The sequence below is a fragment of the Mustela erminea genome, chromosome 5 (genome assembly GCF_009829155.1).
Source record: "Mustela erminea isolate mMusErm1 chromosome 5, mMusErm1.Pri, whole genome shotgun sequence".
Lineage (NCBI taxonomy): Eukaryota > Metazoa > Chordata > Mammalia > Carnivora > Mustelidae > Mustela > Mustela erminea.
In genome coordinates this window covers 133,567,650-133,591,403 of record NC_045618.1, presented here as the reverse complement: position 1 = coordinate 133,591,403, position 23,754 = coordinate 133,567,650, and the positions used below count along the sequence as shown (strand labels likewise).

The window sequence follows — 23,754 nt, the reverse complement described above, 5'->3', positions numbered from 1 at the left end:
TTACTGAGGGAAAAGAAAGGGGAACAACATAATTGAGAAAGGTTCACATGGGACTTCAAAGTTTCAATAATGTTCTAATTCTTTTTTTCCCCTTAATTCTAGTAATAGTTAACGTACAGTATTACATGAGTTTCTGGTGTTACAATACAGTGATTCAACAGTTCTACACATGACTCAGTTCTTATCATGATAAGTATACTCTTAATCCCCTTCTCCTATTTCACCCCTCTTCCCAACTATCTTCCCTCTGGTAATCACCAGCTTGATCTCTATAGAGAAATCTATCTATGTTTTCGTCTTTTTTTTTTTTAATTTTTAAAAAAGATTTTATTTATTTATTCGACAGAGATCACAAGTAGGCAGAGAGGCAAGCAGAGAGAGGAGGAAGCAGGCTCCATGCTGAGCAGAAAGCCTGATGTGGGGCTTGATCCCAGGACCCCGGGACCATGAGGCAGAGGCCTTAACCCACTGAGCCACCCAGGTGCCCCTTATCTCTTTTTTAATATGTTCATTTCTTTCGTTTCTTAAATTCCACGAGTGAGATCATATGGTATTTGTCCTTCTCTGATGGACTTATTTCACTTAGCTTTATACCCTCTAGATCCATCCATGTTGTTGCAAATGACAAGATTCCATTTGTTTTCCTGGCTCGTTACAGCTTATTCCATTCATCTATCGATGGACACGTGGGCTGCTTCCATAACTATAGATAATGCTGCAATAAAGACAGGGCTGAATGTATCCTTCTGAATTAGTGTTTTTATATTCTTTGGGTAGTAAGTACCTAACAGTCCAATTGCTGGATCACTGGGTAATTCTATTTTTAACTTTCTGAGGAACTTCCATACTGTTTTCCAAAGTGGCTACACCCGTTCACATTCCCACCAACACTGCAAAAGGGTTCTCTTTTCCCCACATCCCTGCCAACACCTGTTGTTCCTTGTGTTGTTGATTTTAACCAGTCTGACAGGTGTGAGGTGATCTCATATTTGTGATTTTTGATTTGCATTTCCCTCATGATGAGTGACACTGATCATCCTTTCCTGCATTTGCTGGCCATTTGTGTATCTTCGATGAAGAAATGTCTGTTTATGTCTTCTGTCCATTTTTTAATTGGATTATTTGTTTTTTGGAGTATTGAGTTATATACATTTATTTTTTAAATGTTTTATTTATTTATTTGTCAGAGAGAAGCACGCGCACACACACAAGCAGGCAGAGTGTCAGGCAGAGGCGGAGAGAGCAGCAGGGTCCCTGCTGAGCAAGAAGCCTGATACGGGACTTGATCCCAGAAGCCTGGGATCATGACCTGTGCCGAAGGCAGCAGCTTAACTGACTAAGCCATCCAGGTGTCCCTATATATGTTTGTTTGGTTTTTTTTTTTTAAGAGATTTATTTGAGAGAGAGAGCATGTGTGTGTGCACGAGTCGGAGGAGAGACAGAAGGAGGAGAAAATCCTTAAGCAGACTCCCTGCTGAGCATAGAGCCTGACGTGGGGCTCAATCCCAGGACCCCAAGATCAAGACCTGAGCGTCGATCAAGAGTCAGATACTCAACTGACTGAGCCACTCAGCCAGATCCCCATGGATTTTCTATTCTGTTCCACTGATCTATGTGTCTCACTTTTGTGCCAGACAATACCATTTTTATTAAGACAGCTTTGCAGCATATCTTGGAAGTCCTGGTTTGTGCTACTTCGTTTTGTTCTTCCTCTTCAAGGCTGCTTTGGCTATTCAGGGTCTTTTGTGGTTCCATACAAATTTTAAGATTATTTGTTCTAGTTCTGTGAAAAATGCTGTTGGTATTTTGATAGGGATTGCATCAAATCTGTATGTTGCTTTGGGTAGTATGGCCATTTTAATAATATTTGTTCTTCTACTCTGTAAGCATGGTATGTCTATCTATTGCATTGTGTCACCTTCAGTTTCTTTCATCAGTGTATTATAGTTTTCAGAGTACCGATCTTTCACCTCCTTGGTTAACTTATTTCTAGGTATTTTATTATTTTTGGTATAATTCTAAATGGGACTGTTTTCTTATTCTCTCTTTCTGCTGCTTCATTATTAGTGCATAGATATGCAAAGGACTTCTGTATATTGATTTTGTATCCCATTACCTTACCGAATTCGTTTATCACTTCTAGTAGTTTTTTGGTGGAATCTTTATGGTTTTCTAGACATAGAATCACGTCATCTGCAAAGAGTGAAAGTTTTACTTCTTCCTTACCAATGTGGATGTCTTTTATTTCTTCTTCTTGACTCGTTGTTGTGGCTGGGACTTCCAATACTCTGTTGAATAAAAGTGGTAATAGTGGACAACCTTGTCTTGTTCCTGATCTTAAGGGAAAAGCTCTCAGTTTTTCACCACAGAGTATGATGCCAGATCTGGGTTTTAGCATATATGGCCTCTTATATACTGAGGTGTGTTCCCTCTAAACCTGCTTTATTGAGGGTTTTTGTCATGAATGGATGTTGTGCTTTATCAAATGCTTTTTCTGCATCTATTGAAATGATCATGGTTTTTTTTATCCTTTCTCTTGTTGATGTGAAGTATCATGTTGATTGATTTGCAGATACTGAAGCACTCCTGCATCCCAGGAATAAATCCCACTTGATCATGGTGAATGATTTTTTTCACATACTGTTGGATTTTGTTGAGGATTATTGCATCTATGTTCATGAGAGATACTGGCCTGTAGTTCTCCCCCCAACCTTCTTTTTTTTTGGTAGTGTCTTTATCTGGTTTTGGTATCAATAATGTTGGCTTCATAGAATGAATCTGGAAGCTTTCCCTCCTCTTCTGTGTTGTGGAATAGTTTGAGAAGAATAGGTAGTAATTCTTTAACTGTTTAGTAGAATTCTCCTGTGAAGTTGTCTGGTCCTAGACTTTTTTTTTCCTTGGGAGTATTTTATTACTGATTCAATTTCATTGCTGGTAATTGATCTGTTCAAACTTTCTATTTCTTCCTGATTCAGTATTCGGAGGTTATATGTATCTAGGAATTTATCCACTTCTTCTAGACTTCCAATTTGTTTGCATATAATTTTTCAGAATATTCTCTTATAGTCCTTTGTATTTCTGTATTACTGTTATTTCTCCTCTTCAATTTCTGATTTTAGGTCCTGCCCCACTTTTTGGTGAGTCTGGCTGAAGGTTTATAAATTTTGTTGATCTTTCTGAAGAACCAGCTCCTGGTTTCCTTAATCTGCTCTGGTTTGTTTTTTGTTTGTTTGTTTTTTGTTTTTTAAAGTTTCTATCTCGTTCATTTCTGCTCTAATCTTTATTATTTCCTTCCTTCTACTGGCTTTGAGTTTCATTTGTTCTTTTTCTAGCTCTTTAAGGTATAAGGTTAGGTTGTTTGAAATTCTTCTTGCTTCTTGAGGTAGGCCTATATTCCTATAAACTTCCCTCTTAAAACAACTTTTGCTGTGTCGCAAAGATTTTTGACCATTGTGTTTTTGTTTTCACTTATCTCCATGTATTTGTCATTTCCTCCTTGACTTCCTGGTTGACCCATTCAGTGTTTAGAAGCATGTTATTTAACCTCCATGCATCTGTATTGTTTTCCAGATATTTGTATTTATTTATTTATTTTTGGTGGTTGATTTCTAGTTTCATAGCACTGTGGTCAGAAAAGATGCCTAGTATGACTTCAGCTTTTTCAATTAATTCATATTTTTGTGGCCTACTATGTGAAATATTCTGTAGAATGTTCCATGTATGTGCACTTCAAAAGATGTATATTCTGTTCTTTTAGGATAGAATGTTCTGAAAATATCTGTCAGTTCTATCTGGTCCAATGTGTCATTCAAGCCACAATTTCCTTATTGATTTTCTGATTGGATGACCTATCCATTGATGTAAGTTGGGTGTTAAAGTCCCTTATTACCATATGACTATTGATTACTTCCTTTATATTTGCTATTAGCTTTATGTATCTGAGTGCTCTCATCATAAATACTTACAATTGTTATATCTTCTTCCTGGATTATTCCTTTTATGCTTATGTAGTGTCCTTCCTTGTCTTTTGTTACATTCTTTGTGTTAAAGTCTATTTTGTCCAACATAAATATTGCTACCCTGGCTTCCTGTTCATTTCTGTTTTCATGACAAACTCTTTCCTATCTCTTGCCTTCCAATTTGCATGTGTTCTTTACGTCTGAAATGAGTCTCCTATAGGCAGCATATAATTGGGCCTTGCTTTTTTGTGCATTCTGTCACCCTATGTCTTTGAGTGTTTAGTCCCTTTTAATTCTAAGTAATTATTGGTAGCTATGTACTTATTGCCATTTTGTTACTTATTTTATGGTTCCTTTTGTAGTTCTTCTCTGTTCCTTTCTTCTCTTGCTCTCTTATGATTTGCTGGCTTTAACTATATACTTAGATTCTTTTCTCTTTATAACCATTAGGTTTGTATATAACCTCTTAGGCACATAGCAGTCTATATTAAGTTGACAGTCACTTAAGTTTAAACCCATTCTTTACTACCCACCGCCCACCATGCTTTAGGTAAATGGTGTCATACTTTACATCCTTTTATTTTGTGAATTCCTTGACTGATTTTTAAAGATTTTATTTATTTATTTGTTAGCGAAAGGGAGAGAGAGAAAGCACAAGCACAGGCAGGCAGACTGGTAGGCAGAGGCAGAGGGAGAAGCAGGCTCCCTACCCAGCAAGGAGCCCGATGTGGGACTCGAACCCAGGACGCTGGGATCATGACCTGAGCCAAAGGCAGCCACTTAATCCACTGAGCTACCCAGGCGCCCCACCTTGACTGATTTTTATAGATATACTTAATATCACTGCTTTGGTGATTCCTACTTTTCTTAATCCTGTTTATGGTCTCTCCTTTCCACTTAAAGATTCCCATTTAATAATTCTTGTAGGGCTGGTTTAGTGATCATGGATTCCTTTAACTTTTGTTTGGGAAACTCTCTCTTTCTGAATGATAGCCTTGCTAGAAAGAGTGTTCTTCGCTGTCTGTTTTTTAATTTAAATTCAATTAGCCAGTATATAGTAAATCATTGTTTTAGAATGTAGACTTTAATAACTCATCAGTTGCATATAACACCCAGTGTTCATCACATCATGTGCCCTCCTTAATGCCCATCGCCCAATTACCCCATTCCCCCACCCACTCCCACTCCAGTTACCCTCAGTTTGTTTTCTGTAGTTATGAGTCTCTCATGGTTTGTCTCCCTCCCTGATGACATCCCTTTCAGTTTTTCCTCCTTTCCCTATGATCCTCTGCATTGCTTCTTATATTCCACATGAGTGAAACCACGTAATTGTCTTTCTCTGATTGACTTGTTTTGCTCAGTGTAGTACCTCCAGCAGTTCCATCCACATCAATGTAAATGGTATTTATTTGTCCTTTCTGATGGCTGAGTAATATTCCATTGTGTGAGTGTGTGCATGTGTGTGTATAACACATCTTCTTTATCCATTCATCTGTTCATGGACATCTTGGTTCTTTCCATTGTTTGGCTATTGTGGACATTACTGCTATAAACACTGGGTGCATGTGCCCCTCTGGATCACTAAATTTTTATCTCTAGGGTAAATACCTAGTACTACAATTGCTGGGTCACAAAGGAGCTCTATTTTCAACTTTTTGAGGAACCTCTGTATGTACTGTTTTCCAGAGGAGCCAAACCAGTCTGCATTCCCACAAAGAGCATAAGAGGATTCGCCTTTCTCCACATCCTTGCCAATATTTGTTGCTTCGTGACTTGTTAATTTTAGCCATTCTGACTGGTCTGAGATGGTGTCTCATTATGGTTTGATTTGTATTTCCCTGATGCCAAGAGATGCTGAGCATTTTTTAATGTGTCTGTTGGTCATTTGTACGTCCGTTCATAGACATACGAGGAGACAGAGGAGAAATGTCTGTTCATGTCTTCTGCCCATTTCCTGACTGGATTATTTGTTTTTTAGGTGTTGAGTTTGATAAGTTCTTTATACATCTTGGATACTAGCCCCCCCTTTTATTAAAGATTTATTTATTTGAGAGAGAGAGAGAAAGAGAGAGCACGCACACATGAGTGGGAGGAGGAGAAGCAGGCCCTCCACAAGCAGGGAGCCCCATGCAGGGATCAATCCCAGGACCCTGGCATCACAACCTGAGCCAAAGGCACATGCTCAAGCAACAAAGCCACCCAGGTGCCCCTGATACTAGTCCTTCATCTGATATATCATTTGCAAATATCTTTACCCAATTAATAGGTTGACTTTTAGTTTTGTTGACTGTTTCCTTTGCTGTGCAGAAGCTTTTTATCTTGATGAAGTCTCAAGAGTTCATTTTTGTTTGATTTCCCTTGACTTTGGAGACTAGTCTGGCAAGAAGCTTCTGTAGCTGAGGTTGAAGAGGTTGCTGCCTGTGTTCTCCTCTAGGATTTTGATGGATTCCTGTCTCACATTTAGATCTTTCATCTATTCTGAGTTCATATTTGTGTATGGTTTTAAGAAAATCGTACAGTTTCATTCATATCCAATTTTCCCAGCACCAGTTGAAGAGACTGTCCTTTTTCTTTTTAAAAGATTTATTTATTTATTTATTTGACAGAGAGAGAGAGAGAGATCACAAGTTGGCAGAGAGGCAGGCGGGGGGGGGGGGGGGGGAAGCAGGCTCCCTGCTGAGCAGAGAGCTCGACATGGGGCTGGACCCCAGGACTCTGAGATCATGACCTGAGCCAAAGGCAGAGGCCTAATCCCTGAGTCACCCAGGTGCCCCTAGACTGTCCTTTTTCCATTCTATAGTCTTTCCAGCTTTGTCAAAGATTAGGTGACCCTATACAGAGGTGAAGGTCCATTTCTGGATTCTCTATTCTGTTCCACTGGCTGTTTTTTTCCTTTCAGCACTTTGAATATATCATGCCACTCTCTTCTGCTCTGCAAAGTTTCTGATGAAAAATCAGCTGAAGGCCTTATGCAGTTTCCCTTTTACCTGGGTGTGTTTTCTCTTCCTGCTTTTAAAATTCTCCCCTTATCACTACTTACTGCCATTTTAATTACTATGTGTCTTGATATAGACCTCCTTGTGTTGATTTTGTTGGGGGCTCTCTGTACCTCCTGGATCTGGATTTCTATTTCTTTTCCCAGATTTGGGGAGTCATCAGCTATTATTTCTTCAAATACATTTTCTGTCCCCTTTTCTCTTTCTTTTCTTTCTGGGATCCCTATAATGAAAATGTTAAGTAATGTTCTAATCTTAAACTGAGTAGCAGATGCATAAGTTTTCATTTCATTATGCTGTATACCTTACATTATATTCTTTTGGATATATCAACTATTTTATAATTTTAATTAGGTGGAAAGCAAGTCATGTTAAATCCTTTCTGAGACTGAGGATGGGGTGGCAAGTACAGAAATATAAATATATACACACATATAATTAAGAGATATCTAACAAAGAGTAAGAAAATAAATCACTGGGATGCCTGGATGGCAACGTTGGTTAAGCAACCGACTCTTTGTTTCGGCTTAGATCATGATCTGAGGGTTGTGAGCCCCACACTGGGGCTCCACTCAGCATGGAGTCTGATTCAGATTCTCTCCCCCTTTGCTATTCCCACTTGTGCTCTCTTGCTCTCTCTCAAATATATAAATAAATCTTAAAAAAAAAAAAGAAAAATCACATGTAGTTATAAAAGTTAAGTCTCACTTTGTTAAAAAGAAGAAAGTCATTGATATTTAGTCCCTCCTAAATTGTATTTGTTTGCTTTTCTTTGCTCCATAGTCACAACTACACCTCTAATTTTAGGCCTCTCTCATATATAAATTAAAAGGAAGAGTGGACAAGATAGGAGTATGCTTTAGAAAGTTGACTATGAAGAAAAGAACCACCTAAAACTACAGCACTAATTTGATAGACATAAGAGGTATAAAAGACACAGGAAACTTGACCCTGACATTTAAGATTGTTTCCTTGTAAGAAAAACAAACAAAAGAACAAAGTTAGCCAAAATGGCAAAATTACTCTAATTTTTACAACACTGTTAATTAGCTCCAAATGTAACAATATACACTAAAATATAAAACTATGGGTACCATTTTGAACACCTGGAAAAAAACTGATAAGAACAGATACTACACTTGATCTTAGCCAAAAGGCCGAGAAGCGATGAACACCTGGAAAAAAAAATAGTGAAATCATTAGCTAAACTTCTTTTTTCAGGAGACTCTAATCTCACAGGGTTATTCCAAAGATATTCCAAAGAAAGCACTAAAAGCAGAAATCACATAAATTCAAAATTATCTTGGGCATACCTTATATCATCCATAAAGTATAGCACTATCTTATAATAAATCCAACACAACCAGGGATTTTTTTTATAGTATGGAACAGTTTGCTATTTTCAACTGAACACAGTTGAAGTAGCTGGCTTATGCCTAGGAGCTATGCCATGAGAGAAGCATCTACCTAGCACTAGAACCACATGGCATGTTCATCCTATTGGAGGCACAAAAATGCTATAGAGAAGAAACTCACTGAGCATAATAGCAAAGAGGATCTAAATTCAAATTTAATTTAATTGCTTTTAACTATTTTACTATTCTCTGAACAAAGATGGTTGAACGTGAATATATACAATTTTACTGTATTATTCCTCATATTTGTATTCCAGAATTCTACAAGGAAAGTTAGGAGGAAAAAAAATACATTGACTGTTCATCTGCCAAAAACACTTTTGGTTCAGTCACTAAAATTAAAAGCTAAAAATTCCTTATTAAACCACCATTACCCTAAAGCATCAAGTATTTCATTTTTAAACTTTCTTTCTTTGATTTCTATTTCTTATGATGTGTAACATGCTTTCAAGTTATAAATACCATCTAGGATGAAGAAAAAAAATCCTTTTTTAAAAAAAATTAAAGATTTTATTTATTTGAGAGAGAGAGCACAAATTAAGAGAGTTAGTGAGTGAGAGAGAGAGAAAGAAAGCATGCATGAGCATGGGGGAGGGGTAGAGGGACAGGGAGAAACAGAATCCCCACTGAGCAGGAAGCCCAACATGGGGCTCAATCCGAGGACTCCAGGATCATGACCTGAGCCCAAGGCAGATGCTTAACCAAGTGAACCACCCAGTCACCCACAAAATCCTTTTATTTCATCAAGTAAATTAAAAAAAAAAAAAAAGTAAGGAATCCTAGACTCCACTACTAGTTTTTAAATTTAAAAAAATTAAATTAAATTAAATTAAATTAAAAAAAATGTAAGGAATCCTAGACTCCATGACCAAATCATTCAGTAGTAGGTCATCTATTCAATCAATGAATCCTAAGAATTCTGGATTACATTAAATATTGGTCTAACCGGCCTAATTTGCCTAAAAAGAAACAATTTATAACCTATTAAGTTGCATCACTGGCTCAGTGTTCCACTTAAGTGCTGAGCCAAATGAACAGCAACGAAGTACAGCTTCTCACCAACAGTAAAATAAAAACGCCCAAGACTAAACTTACAGGATTAATAAAATTCATTTAAAAGCTCTGTTTTGTGATAAAATTTAATTTACAAACAGATTCATGGAAAGGCAGAAAGAACAAACAGCTGGGTTTTTTTTTTAAACCTACTTCCCAAAAGAGACATTTACTTAGTTCCTATATATACAAACATGTTGGTGAATTTGAAATTTGTTTATATTCCAGTTCAACTTTTTTTAGTAGGCTATTTTTATTTGGGTAACCTGAATTCCATATTGCCTTACTGCAAAAAACTGCTAACCATGGCATTTAAAAAGAAAAATTTTTAAAGCAGATTATTCTAATTTCTCAGTAGCCAAAACTAAAATCTGTTTTGCTTTATTAGCTGTCACACCAGAGGTTTAAAACCAAAAATTAATCTTGGCTGTCCTAAAGATTGGTATTTGAGAAGGGAACACTGTCATAGTTTGAATGTCGAAACTCCCCAGTCACATACTCTCAAGCCCTGATTGCCATTTAGACCATGTGTTCTTGACCAGGGTATCAGGCACCCTACATGCTCTTCAGCTTTAGCAATGCCCTAAGATTATGTACAGATCTGAATGTGCATGTGTCTGTGCACTTTCTGGGGCCAGATTGTTTCACTTTCATCAGAATCCCAAAGGATAAGGTAACTACCCAAAATTTAAGAACAGTGGATTAAAACAGTATTTCGTTTTTTTTTTTTCCAGGTGTTCATCGCTTCTCGGCCTTTTGGCTATCTATCATCTGACTTGAATTCTCAGTTTCTGCCTTCCTCATTCTAATCTTCCCACTCATCTTGTCCACAAAATTCTTCCATTGGTTTTGATATATGGGTTCTTTATTCACTCTTGAAAGACAGTAAGGGAAAACTAGAGCTTCATAAAATGAGGAAAGAACCTGTCTACTTAAAACTGCAGTCAAAGGTGGTTTCAAAAACTGAACCTCTAATATTTAAAAAACATTTTTTAAAAAAGCTATTTCTTCTGGAGCACCTGGGTGGCTCACTCAGTAAGTGGCTGCCTTTGGCTCAGGTCATGATCCCAGGATGCTGGGATCAAGCCCCACAATAGGCTCCCTGCTCAGCGGGAAGCCTGCCTCTCCCTCTCCCACTCTCCATTCTGTGTTCCTGCTCTGGCACGTTGTTCTCTCTTCCTGTTAAATAAATAAATAAAATCTTTAAAAAAAAAAAAAAAAAGCTACTCTTCTGAAAACTTTGTCTTTCAGTTAGTTATACAACTAATTTTATCTCTTAGTTGATCTCTTGCCTTTCAATTGAGAAAACAAGTGGTAAACTGAATTTGCAATTCAGCTACATTCACCTTTACCTTTTAAGGCATGTTAAGACCTAACATAAAAATACATACAACCAAAAAATAGTAATAATATCATCATCCCTAAAACCCCACAATACAAATACACATGACTGACTTCACGAAGATGGTGTCCTTTCAAGAATTAAAGCTTTACTTATAAAACAAAATGGTTTTCCTCTGATACAAAAAGGACTGATTTAGCAAGGAACATCCTGATGAAAAAGGGCAGAATTGCTGAGAATGCTATCCTACTTTTACACTGACTTCCCTCCTCTAAGCATCTGTTAAGTGTGGGATGAGAAAAAGGTGCTGGAATCTGGAGAGGCAGACTAGAATAAAAATATATTTGGTTCCAAGAATTTAAAAGAGAGAGACAGAAATGTCACTGGAAAAATTACAGAAGTAAGAAGGTTAAAAACAGCTCTGCTCCCCTTTAACTGACAAAAAACTTCACATAATATCTACACACATCATCTCTTCAATTCTTTAACCCTCTAGGATCTGACTGTTCCCTTTCCCTCACAATCCTCTCCCCTTATCCAAGACATTAACACAAGACTTGTAAAACATTATCTTAAATTGGTCTACTGCTCTTCATCTCCATCATCAGAACCATGGTTCAAAACAACTTTGCCTCTTTTTTTTAAATTTTATTTTATTTATTTATTTGACAGAGAGAGATCACAAGTAGGCAGAGAGCCAGGCAGAGAGAGAGGGGGAAGCAGGCTTCCTGCTGAGCAGAGCGCCCGATGTAGGGCTCGATCCTAGGACCCCAAGAACATGACCCGAGCTGAAGGCAGACACTTAACTACTTAACTACTGAGCCACCATGGGCGCCCCAACAACTTTGCCTCTTACCTGACTAGTATAAGCCTCCTTCTGATCAACTGTGCACAAAGCAGCCTGTGTAATCTTCAAAAATGTAAAATTGATCATAGCATTGCATAGTGCCAAGGTTTTCTAATGCGTCTTCAAATTAAATCCGAACTCTCAGCATCTGAGAAGTCAGTATGGCAGAATAATTCACACTGTCCAAGAAAAAGTGGCTGGAACTGTACCTACTACACCCCAAATGCTGAGTAAATGGTAGCATATTAAGGTACCGTTCCTGCCTGCCTCTCTTACCTTGAGGTGACACTCTCCACAACTATGAGTCTTTCAGTTAAATAAAAGCTCTTCACTTTGGGCCTATTTCCATGTCTGAAATGCTTTTCTCTCAGTGCTTTCAACAACTGCTGTCTTTCACTGGTATATATCAAGTCTCGTCTTCTCGTTGATGAAGCCTCCTTTCTTCCTCTTTCTAAATGCCACTCTTTGTTATTCTGTATTGTACTATTCTTTTTATTTCCTTCACAGTGTCTATATTTTGTAATTTTTTTGTTTCATTGGTTAAATTCTCAAACATCACCAGATGAATAAGCACTGATCCAATGAATCCTCTTACTTAATGTAGGAATCATTGGCTTCTGTTCTTTCTATCCAAAATGTAGGTTTTTAATCCCTCTTACCAACAAGCTAAAAAAATTGATCACTAATATAAATATGTCACAGCCCATGCTCTGATTCATTATACATACACACTTCCCTTAACTGTTAATTAAATAAAACCCTGTGTCCAACAACATATTATGCTAGGTGCTGGAACAACAGGAGCCAGAATGAGAAACTAAAGATTATTTCCACTCTTAAGGTCTTTAAGATTTTTTTACTTATTTATTTGAAAGAGAGAGCAGAGTGAGTAAGAACACGAGTCAGGTGGGGGAGAAGCAGAGGGAGATGTAAGAAGCAGGCTCCCCACTGAGCAAGGAGCCTGCTGTGGGACTCAATCCCAGGACCCTGGCGATCATGACCTAAGCCAAAGTCAGACACTTACCAGGCTGAGCCACCCAGGCACCCCCACCCTTAAGGTCTTGAATGATATAAGCATAGGATGGGAAAGACAAAAAAGAGGAGCTTTTCAAGGAGGGGATGGGGTGGGATGAAGAGTCATGATATACATGTAAAAATGTGTATTTCACCAAAAGTAAGATACCAGAGATTGCAGAGTATGTTGTACTAAGAGAAAAATGCTGCCAAAATTATTAGTAATTGTTCCTTAATTGTGAAATATCACCAGTAATAAAATGCATACCAATATGAGAGATGGATCCAAGTTTCCGAGATATTAAAGTCTAAGGAAAAGAGGAAGAGGAGAAGGAGAAGAGGAGAAGGAAAAGAAGGGGGAGGAAAGGGAAGAAAAATGACCATTCAGTTATTAATGTAAAATCAGTCTTCCAAGAATCTCAATAAGTCCCAGTGATACAGAATATTGGTTATTCACTAAAGTTTGTGATCAGGAAGGGAAGAAAAAGTTCCCCAAAAGTGTGTTCACAGAGCAACTCATACTTTATTGTTTTCATTTGCCTTACATATTTTTGCCTTTCCCTTTATTTTTAGCTTTTCTAAATCATTTTGTACATCTCTTTTACACAGCACAGAGCGGAGTCTTGCTTTGTGATCCAAATGAAAATCCTGGGTTTTTTGAAAGGTGTGTTATATACAACAAAAAGAAATCTTTTAAAATCCATGTATTTCAAAACTCCTAATTGACTTGTGGATCACAGGTCATGACTTAAAAAAGCAAGTATAACTAAAAGTTATAATAGCAAAATAAAAACCTTAAATATATATAGTTAAAAATAATTAGGGGCGCCTGGGTTCGTTGAGTCAGATAAGTGTCTAACTCTTGATTTCAGCTCAGGTCACAATCTAGGGGTCATGGAATTGATCAGACTCTGCACTGAGCATGGCGCCTGCTTGGGATTTTCTCTCTCTCTCCCTCTCCCCTCACTCCCCCGCCTTTGTCCCTCCCCTCTAAAAAATAGTAATAACAACGAAAATATTCCACTTCAAACCTGATGAACCACTTATAAATGTATAGCTTTAAGGGCGCCTGGATGGTTCAGTGGGTTAAAGCCTCTGCCTTCAGCTCAGTTCATGATCTTAGGGTCCTGGGATCGAGCCCCACATCAGGCTCTCTGCTCAGCAGGGACCCTGCTTCCCGCCCCCCTGTCTCTGCCTGCCTCTCTGCCTACCCATGATCTCTCTGTCAAATAAGTAAATTAAATCCTTTTTAAAAAATGTATAACTTTAGATGCTTACATTAGAGGGGTGCCTGGGTGGCTCAGTTATTAGTGTGTCTGGCTCTTGGTTTCAGCTTAGGTCACAATCTCATGTGATGGGATCAAGCCCTGCATCAGACTCCATGCTCCACATAGAGTCTGTTAGTACCTCCCCCCTACTCCTTCCACTGGCTTGCTCTCTCTCTCTCTCTCTCTAATGAATAAATAAAATCTTTTTTAAAAAAATGCTTATGTTAGAAAAAAGCCTAATCATTGGTGAGTTAAGCATCTACCTGAAAGAATCAGAAAAAGAAAAGAGAAAACTCCAAGAAATCTGAATAAAATTCCACTTCCAATAACATTTTGGGCTAGATTATTTACCCAATTCTTCACTGAAAACAGTTAAAAGTGATGGATAAAATTTTATTTCAAAAAGCACTGATGAGCTGACAAGATCATAAAGGAATTACCAGACCAAAATCTATGAGCAGGCAGAAACTCAAAGAGCTAAGTGGCATAACAACATAGTTTTTATCTTGTATACATCTGCCTAACTCACCAAGTTAAGCTTTAATTTTTATAATCTCTTCAGAGAGAACAGAAACCAAAGAATAAGACCCACCCCAAATGGAAAATCTAACAAGAGACCCTTTCTCCATAAAGCTGGGACCACCCCTCCCCACCCAAAAGTTTCATACTCAGGAAAAGAGTGAATAGGGAAAGTAAACCCAGTCCACTCCTTCATTACCAAAGGACAAGGAAACTGGTCTTCCTGATGTAGAAGACAACAAAGGATTCCTAAGAGGCTGTAAAGAAAAGAGGAACCACACACATATTTGCAATCCAAAGTCACCCCATTAGGGTGGTCCAAAACTTCAAAGGATAAATTCAGTCACCAAATTGCAGTAAGTACCTTGAGGTATTTGGGGGTAAAAACTAAAGGTACATTCTCTTGAAGCAATGTGTTTCCTTCTTGGACCTCAAAGAAGAACCACTAATATTTTTTCCAGGGAAAATAAGCAATTCACAGTAAAAGTCTCACACAGGATAAATAAAAAGAAATCTATACCCAGGCACAGCATATGAAACTTCAGAAAAACCAAAAAATAAAAGAGTTCAAAAACAGCAAGTTTTGTAAAAACAAAACAAAACAAAAGACACATTCACTTAAGTTAACAATTATTAGGGAGCTGATTTATCAATAGCAACAACGGAAACCAAGAGAGAGTGGAATTATCTCTTACAATAACTACAAAAATACTGCCAGCCCAAAATTTTATACCTAATGGAATATCTATCCAAAAAAGTGATAAAGAAAAAAAAAAAAAGACACAGATTTCAGACAAAATAGCTGAGAGTTTACTACAGAAAATCTCACTAAAGAGAATTCTAAAGAAAAAAAATCTCCAAAAAGAAAGAAGTGATCCAGATGGAAAAATCTGAAATCCCCGGAGGAATCAAGAGCACACAAAGTTGAAACTGACATCAAATTCAGAGGCTCATTGTCACCATTTTCCATCTTGTAGACTGAAGAGTAGAAAAGTCAGATGACAACAAGAGGAAAGGAAGACTTAAAGGAAAAAGAAAGAATGAATGTCCTGGTAGCACTATAAGCCCCTGGGTCCAGCTAGTCTCAAAGCCTACTGAAATCCTGTCCTTGGAAAATCTGAGATATCCTAATGTTAGATTTTGCTTTTCACTTAAGAAGTGTGTAAAGGAGGGGCCCCTGAGTGGCTCAGTGGGTTAAAGCCTCTGCCTTCAGCTCAGGTCATGATCTCAGGGTCCTGGGATCAAGCCCCACATTGGGCTTTCTGCTCGGCGGGGAGCCTGCTTCTCTCTCTCTCTCTCTCTCTACCTACTTGTGATCTGTTTGTCAAATACATAAATTAATAATCTTAAAAAAAAAAAAAAAAGAAGTGTGTAAAGGAGAAAAGCCAAAAGTTAATGAAAAAGAAAACACATAACAGAGAAAATCAGAGTCAAGCACTGGTTTTTGATAAAGCTAAGAAAATATATAGGGGCGCCTAGGTGGCTCAGTGGGTTAAGGCCTCTGCCTTCAGCTCAGGTCATGATCCCAGGGTCCTGGGATCGAGCCCCACGTCGGGCTCTCTGCTCAGCGGGGAGCCTGCTTCCTCCTCTCTCTCTGCCTGTCTCTCTGCCTACTTGTGATCTCTCTCTGTCAAATAAATAAATAAAATCTTAAAAAAAAAAGAAAATATATAAACCCTCTAATAAGACTGATGAAGGAAAACAGAAGTCACAAAAAATATTAGGAATAAAAAGGAGAGAAATACTAAGCAGAAATTTAAATGATAAGCATGAACAACTTTATGCCAAATATAGACAAAAATGGTGGATTCCTAAAAAAGAAAACTTTTTTTCTAAAAACTGCCCTAACTAGAAACAGAAATTTTAAGTAAAAACTATTTAGAAAACTGAATACATACCTCCTCAAAAACCACTAAGCCCACACACTCCCCTCAAAATACTAAGCCCAGACAGTTGAACAGAAGTTCAACCAAACTTTCAAGAAACAGATCATTCTAGTCTTATATAAACCCTTAGAGGAGGGAGGGGACAGAACGGAATAGTTTCCAACTCATTCTTTGAGGTGGTATAATCTGAATACCAAAATCAAACAAAGATAACATAAGAAATAAAATTATGGACCAATATCATCCATGAACTTAGATACAACCTAAATGAAATACTAATAAACTAAATCCACTTGTATATGAAAAAACACCATCATATTAAGTTGGGTTCACTCCTGCAATGCAATGGTAATTCAACAATAGAAAAACCTATAAATGTCATTCACCACCTTAACAGAATAAGGAAGAACAACCATATGATCTTCTCACAAGTTTAGAAAAAGTGTCTGATAAAATTTATTACTTGTTCTTCACAAACAAAAAACATCTTAGCCAACTAGCAACAGAAATGTCTTTAACCCACAGAGTATCTATCAAAAATCTACACCAAACACTATTCTTATTAGTGAAACATAAGAAACACTTGCTTCTAAAAATTAACTGCAATGTAAGAATGCCCACTATTAACAACTGTATTAAATATTGTACTGGAAGTCCTAATTAGCACAGTAAGGCAAAAAAAAAAAAAAAAAAAAAAAGAGGGAGGGAGGGAGAGAGAGAGAGAGAATATGTAACTACTAGAAAGAAAGACACAATCTTCACGCAAAGTATTTTAATAAAATAATTTGATAAGACAACTGAATATAGATCTGTATTATATACCAAAAAAGCTTACATCAGCAAATAGAAATGGAAAGGAAAAATATACTATTTGTAATAGTAACAAGAAATAAGGTATCTAATAATTCAAAGAGACATGAGAGAGATTTACCAAAAAAAAGAAATACTTTACTGAGAGATATTTTTAAATATTTAAATAACTAGAAAGTCATACCATGTTCAAGGATAGGAAGACTCAGTATCATGAAATAAAGAGAATTAAATGCATGTGTATATTTAAAGTTACAAAGATCTTTTTTAAAAAAAGTTACAGAGATCTTAGGCTCATATACAAGGCAAGTCCCGTTTTATTTATTTATTTATTAAACATTTTATTATTTACTTGAGAGAGAGACACAGAGTGAGCACAAGCAGGGAAAGGGGCAGAGGGAGAGGGACAAATGGGCTCCCTGCTCACAGGGCTCAATCCCAGGACCCCGAGATCATGACCTGAGCCGAAGTCAGATGCTTAAGTGACTGAGCCACCCAGGTGCCCTATAAGGCAAGTCCCATTTTAAAATTATAGCTTTGGAGTATTTACATAACTTGACTCAAATTACTACCATTTATGGGTATTTTTACAATTGGTATGAACTTCTTAGTCACTAATCACAGATATTTTAACTAAATTGTAGTAACAGTGGATATGGCACTTCAGAATTCTTATTGTCGGAATAAAGAAATATGAGTAAAGAGCATATGATCAGTACACTGCTGAGTTCTAGCTGAATGTGCTGTGGCCCCCTTGGTTCAAAGAACAATCAATGTGCACATTCAACACAATATAAGTTCTGATAACTATTCATGCAAGTGATGAAATGTTCCTAATATTTTACATAACACGTAAGGTTTTGGTTCTTGGCAATTATATGTGAACAGTGCTGAAGTATCTCCTTAAAAGCCACCTAAAAATGTAAACATTTATTCTCAATATAAGTTGCATCTATAAGAGGAAAACAGACAAAACACATTCATAATACAATGATCATACAGGGCTCAAAAGGTAACTACATGGACCTATTCATATTCCCTATACATAAAATACACTTCTACGAGTGGTCCATAAGCAGTTACCCAGTTTGCTCTACCATAGATCTGAAATTGATCAAATGTATGATTTTCCTTAGGTTTAACTTATTCAAATTTAATTTTGGTTTATGTGAATTTTGGGCTATCTTATATTGCTGCTTAAACTTTCCTTATTCAACTTTATAAGAGAATTAGAAGTAATGATCATTTGTTTTACTAACTGCTAGGAGATGATAATACCAGTAGCTAACATTTATTGAATGCTTATTGCATGCCAGGCATTGTTATAAAGGATCTTGTACATATTAAATAATATAATCTTCACAACAACTTTACCAGATGGATCATACTGCTTATGCCATTTTACAGTAGGAAAACTGAGGTACAGAAAAAGTTAAGTTACTTTCCCAATGTCACACAAGTAAGTGGAAAAGCTTAGGGATTCACACCCAGGAGTCTGTCTCCAGAGCCCAGACCCTCAATTACTAGGTTACACCTCTTCTCACAATATTTAAAAGATACATTAAATTATCATTGACAAATACTCACCATTAAAAAAATTATCAGTAACAGTTAAACAACAGTTAAGAAATATTAATAGCAGTACAACTTATCATAGGTTGATACTTAACAGGTATTTCAAAGTTTCATGGCTACAGTTAAGAGTTTTGAAGTTGGACAGACCTGGCTCTGAATCTTGGCTGTGCCCTTTACAAGCTGTGTGACTTTGGACAAGTTTCGTAACTTCACCAAGCCTCAGTTTCCTCATCTGTAAAATGAGAATAATAAACATCTCACAAAATTGTTGTTAGTAACATAATTACTGCTACATCGCACTGACAGAGTAATTCCAAACACAGCACAGGTATATGAAATACAAAGTGGAGGTCCTCAATTTCCCCCAGAAAACAGGACTTTATTCTAATGATATAAGAAAGAGGACCACTACAAGTTACTGTAGAAATTGTAAAATCCACACATTAATGTAGAACCACAATCTCCTCTAATTCATAACAAACAATTCCCCTAGATTCAAGTCAAATGCCTAAGAGGTAAAATACTGAATCTTTGAAATATAAAATACTGTATACACACAAAGAAAGACACAAACAGAACAGACATCATTGTTTGCTGACAACTCCCACAAATTCCATTCCACACATATCCTTTCTAACACTGGTAGTAAGTACACAAGGGGCCCAAAACATGAAGAGTTGTGTCAACAAGGAGTGATGCCTAGCAATGGTAGAAAGGAATTTTTATAAGGAAAAAAAAAAACGAGAGAAAGCAGGGTAGAACTATTGTTACCACCAAGGAATGACTACTCCATTTTAACTAGCATTTCACTGGTCAAACAGCTTAAATTGTTACTGTCACTGACTTTAGAATCTCAATTAAATAATTTTATAATTAATAAACACATTTCTATCAAAATCTGCATTTACCAATAAATTATCTATAACATTATCTATTTGTTATATGGTTAGGTGTTTATTTAAAGGGGCTTTTTAAATAATACAATATAAAAACCTTTTTATCTTTTTATTTTTCATTATTCGCAATCTTGTTTGTTGCAATATTATTTACAATAGCCAAGATACAGAAGCAAGCTAAGTGTCCATCAACAGACGAATGGATAAGAAAGAGGTGGGGTGTGTTTTTGTGTGTGTCTGTGTGTCTACATATGTAAACAGAATACTATTCAGCCATAAAAAAGGATGAGATTGTGCCATTTGAGACAAATGGATGGACTTAGAGGGTATTATACTAAGTGAAATAAGTCAGACTGAGAAAAAAATGCTATATGATTTTACTTATGTGTAATCTAAAAATAAATGAATAAACAAACAAAAACAGAATCAGATCTATAAATACAGAGAACAAACTGATGGTTGCCAGAGAGGAGGAAGGTAGGGAGTTGAGCAAAATGGGTGAAGGGGAGTGGGAAATACAGGCTTTTGGATATTGAATGAATAAATCATGGGACTAAAAGGCACAGCATAAGGAATAGAGTCAATGGTAATATTATAGTGCTGTATGGTGACAGATGGTAGCTACACTTGTGAGCATAGCATAATGTGCTATACTGCACACCTAAAACTAATATAACATTGTGTAGTACCTATACCCAAATTTTTTTAAATCCCCAAAATTATGAAAAAATACCTTTAAATAACCTTTATTTCAGGAATTTCTAGAACAAAGAAAAACTATAAGCAATGTATTTGAATATACCTCATTATTTTTAGAACCCTGATAAAAACTTTTTTTTTAAAGGAATGATAGGAATATTTTACATAGACCGTATAGAATAATTTTGTTAGCAGCTCACTGATACTAATATCAAGGTGAGTTTTTATGAATGTCACCAATCTATTAAGAATCATACTAAGTATTAAAATAACTTATTACATAAAATTAAAATGAGTGTGTGTGTCATTGTAGCTCAGAGATTTAATAAAGAACTTCCATTCCCTAAAATATTCCCTTGTAAAAAATAATTGCAAAAATGCCAAAAGACACATGTAAAGATTCTCACCATCACTAACCTCAAGAAATTCAAATCAAAATCACAATGAGAGATCACCTCACACCAGGGGTCAGATGGCTAAAATCAACAACACAAGGAACAGCAGGTGTTGGGTGAGGATGTGGAGAAAAAGGAACCCTTGTGCACTGTTGATAGAACTGCAAACTGGTGTAGCCACTGTGTAAAACAGTTACACAGGTTCCTCAAAAAGTTAAAAAAAGAACTACTCTATAATCCAGCAATTGCACTACTGGGTATTTACCCAAAGAACACAAAAACACCAATTCAAAGAAATAAAGACACTCTTATGTTTAGAGCTGCATTATTTACAATAGCCAAGAAATGGAAGCAGCCCAAGTGCCCATTGACTGATGAACAAAGAAAGATGTGGTACATATATATACAGTGGACTATTACTCAGCCATAAAAAAAAAAAAAAAGGAAATCTTCCCATTTGCAACAACACAGATAGAGCTAGACAGTATAATGCTAAGTAAAATATAAGTCAGTCAGAGAAAGACAAATACTATATGATTCTACTCATATGTGGAATTTAAGAAACAAATGAGCAAAGTGGTAAAAGAAAAGACACACACACACACAAACAAGACTTCTTGTGATTACCACCAAGTGATGTATGGAACTGCTGAATCACTAAATTGTACATATCAAACTAACATTACATTGTATGTTAACTAACTGGAATTTAAATAAAAACTTTCAAAATATAAACAAAAAAATTATAAAAATGGTCTTCAAATTTTCTGTCTTTTTTAATTTATTTATTTGACAGAGAGAGAGAGACATGGCAAGAGATGAAACACAAGCAGGGGAGCAACAGAGGGAGAGGGGGAAACAGACTTCCCGCTGAGCAGGGAGCCCTGTTGTTGGGCTCAATCCCAGGACCCTGGGATCATGACCTGAGCTGAAGGCAGATGCTTAACAACTGAACCACCAAGGCACCCCTGGTCTTCAAATTTTCTTAATAAATTTATTAAAGTGTTTGTCTAGAACATGCCAGTCTGATTTTTTAAAAGATTTTATTTATTTATTTGACAGAGACACAGCGAGAGAGGGAATACAAGCAGGGGGAGTGGGAGAGGGAAAAAGCAGACTTCCCAATGAGCAGGCAGCCCAAAGTGGGGCTCAATCCTAGGACCCTGGGATCATGACCTGAGCCAAAAGTAGACACTTAACAAGACTGAGCTACCTAGGTACCCCTGGCAATCTGATTTTTACAAAGCATGGTTTTTAAAGAAAACTTATTAGTTATACAGGAAATATTTAGGAAGTCCTTTAAAAACCTTCTGTACACATGTCAAAGGAAATGAATACAGGACAGTGAAGTGCTCAATGAAGTTACTTGGTCATGACAGAACTCCAAACAAAAATTCAGGTCCTTCTGCTCTGTATCTTAACAGTTCGTAGTTTCTTGACTTAATCAGCATTTCCTTCACTACTTTACTTTTTTAAGTGATGAGAATAATTTTTGTACTTTTTAAAAATTCTATAAATAACTAGGAGTGCCTGGGTGGCTCAGTCGTTAAGCGTCTGCTGCCGGCTCAGGTCATGATCTCAGAATCCTGGGAGCGAGCCCCACTTCGGGCTCCCTGCTCAGTGGGTAATCTGCTTCTCCCTCTTCCACTCCCCCCTGCTTGCATTCCCTCTCTCCCTCTCTCTGTCAAATAAAATCTTTTTTTAAAAATTCTATAAATAACTAGTAAAATCAAGTTGTTCAAAGACGACTATAACTTGGGAATTTTTAGGTGACTTTTTATCTTTATATAACTTTCAAATACTATCAATTATTTACATTTTACCCCATGTGCTTTGCCATTCATTCTCTCTCTCACACCTTCTTCCCTGAACCATGTCTGAGTTGCAGACATTGTACCATTTTAGCACTCCATGTTTCCATGTATCTTTCTAGCAAGACAGATAGATAACCACAGTAGAGCTAACCAAATCAGTATTGTATCAATGTTAAAATTTCTGTTACATAACGAGAGTCCATATTCAAATGCCACTGACTGATTTTATGTCCTTTAAAGCTGTTGATTTCCCCAGTCCAGAATCTAATTCAGGATCATGCATTGCATTTAGCGGTAATGTCTCCTTAAGAATCCTATCATAAGGGACGCCTGGGTGGTTCAGTGGGTTAAAGCCTCTGCCTTTGGTTCAGGTTATGATTCCAGGGTTCTGGGATCAATCGGGATCTCTGCTCAGAGGGGAGCCTGCTTGCTCTTCTCTCTCTCTCTGCCTGCCTCTCTGCCTACTTGTTATCTCTGTCAAATAAATAAATAAAATCTTTAAAAAAAAAAATCCTATCATAAGGAACAGTTCTTCAGTCTATGCCTTTTAAGACTAAGATTTTTAAAGAACACAGATCAACTATTTTGTAGAACATCCTTCAACTTTCGTTTGTTTGATGATCTCTCATTTTTAAATTCAAGTTATGCATTTTTTACAGGAATGTCACAAAGTAACATAGTCCTTCGCACACCTATCAAAAGCTACAAGAGGTTAGTGTGCTCTATTATTAGTGATGCTAACTTTGATTACTTGGTTAAAGGTATCCCGACAAATTTTTCCACTGTAAAGTTACTGTTTTCTCTTTGTAATAAGGTACTATTTTGTAAATTATCGAGGCTATGTAAATATCATACTCCTCATCAAACTTCCACCCAATAGTTTGGTACCTGCAAATTATTCTTGTGTGAAAGTATTATTTAAATCATTCTGAAGTGGTCATTTTCTAATTCCAAGAGTTCTACATTTATTTGCAATTTTAAGGAAGAACTTTCCCTTCTCCCCCATTAAGTTATTTACTCAATCTTAGAATAGATAGAAAAGAGTAAAGAAAGAAAGAACATAGTTTTTAAATTGTCAATTTATACCGTCACAAAAAACCTGCCTACCAACTAGGGTTATTTGTTTATAGTTCTTTTTATCTTGAGTCTGAAAATATATAGTATGCCCCAAAGTTACGTGCGTTATCTTCAGTGTGGTTGCATTATTCATTTGAAACACAGGTTCATTTGTTTACTGTTTATATTTTAGATTTTATCTTCACCTTT

The 23,754-nt window shown here is 36.6% G+C and overlaps 1 long non-coding RNA gene and 1 other non-coding gene across 2 annotated transcripts in view; both read right to left on the bottom strand.

The window, feature by feature from the left end:
- LOC116591788 overlaps positions 1-23,754 on the bottom strand; it is a 63,654-nt gene that overhangs the window by 2,667 nt on the left and 37,233 nt on the right. Inside the window, exon 3 of the long non-coding RNA XR_004286162.1 lies at positions 18,832-18,916. This is a non-coding gene — a long non-coding RNA (uncharacterized LOC116591788). The remainder of the gene's footprint in view (positions 1-18,831; positions 18,917-23,754) is intronic.
- On the bottom strand, positions 7,942-8,124 carry LOC116592289. The gene has a single exon (XR_004286450.1). It is a non-coding gene; the product is annotated as a U2 spliceosomal RNA (small nuclear RNA).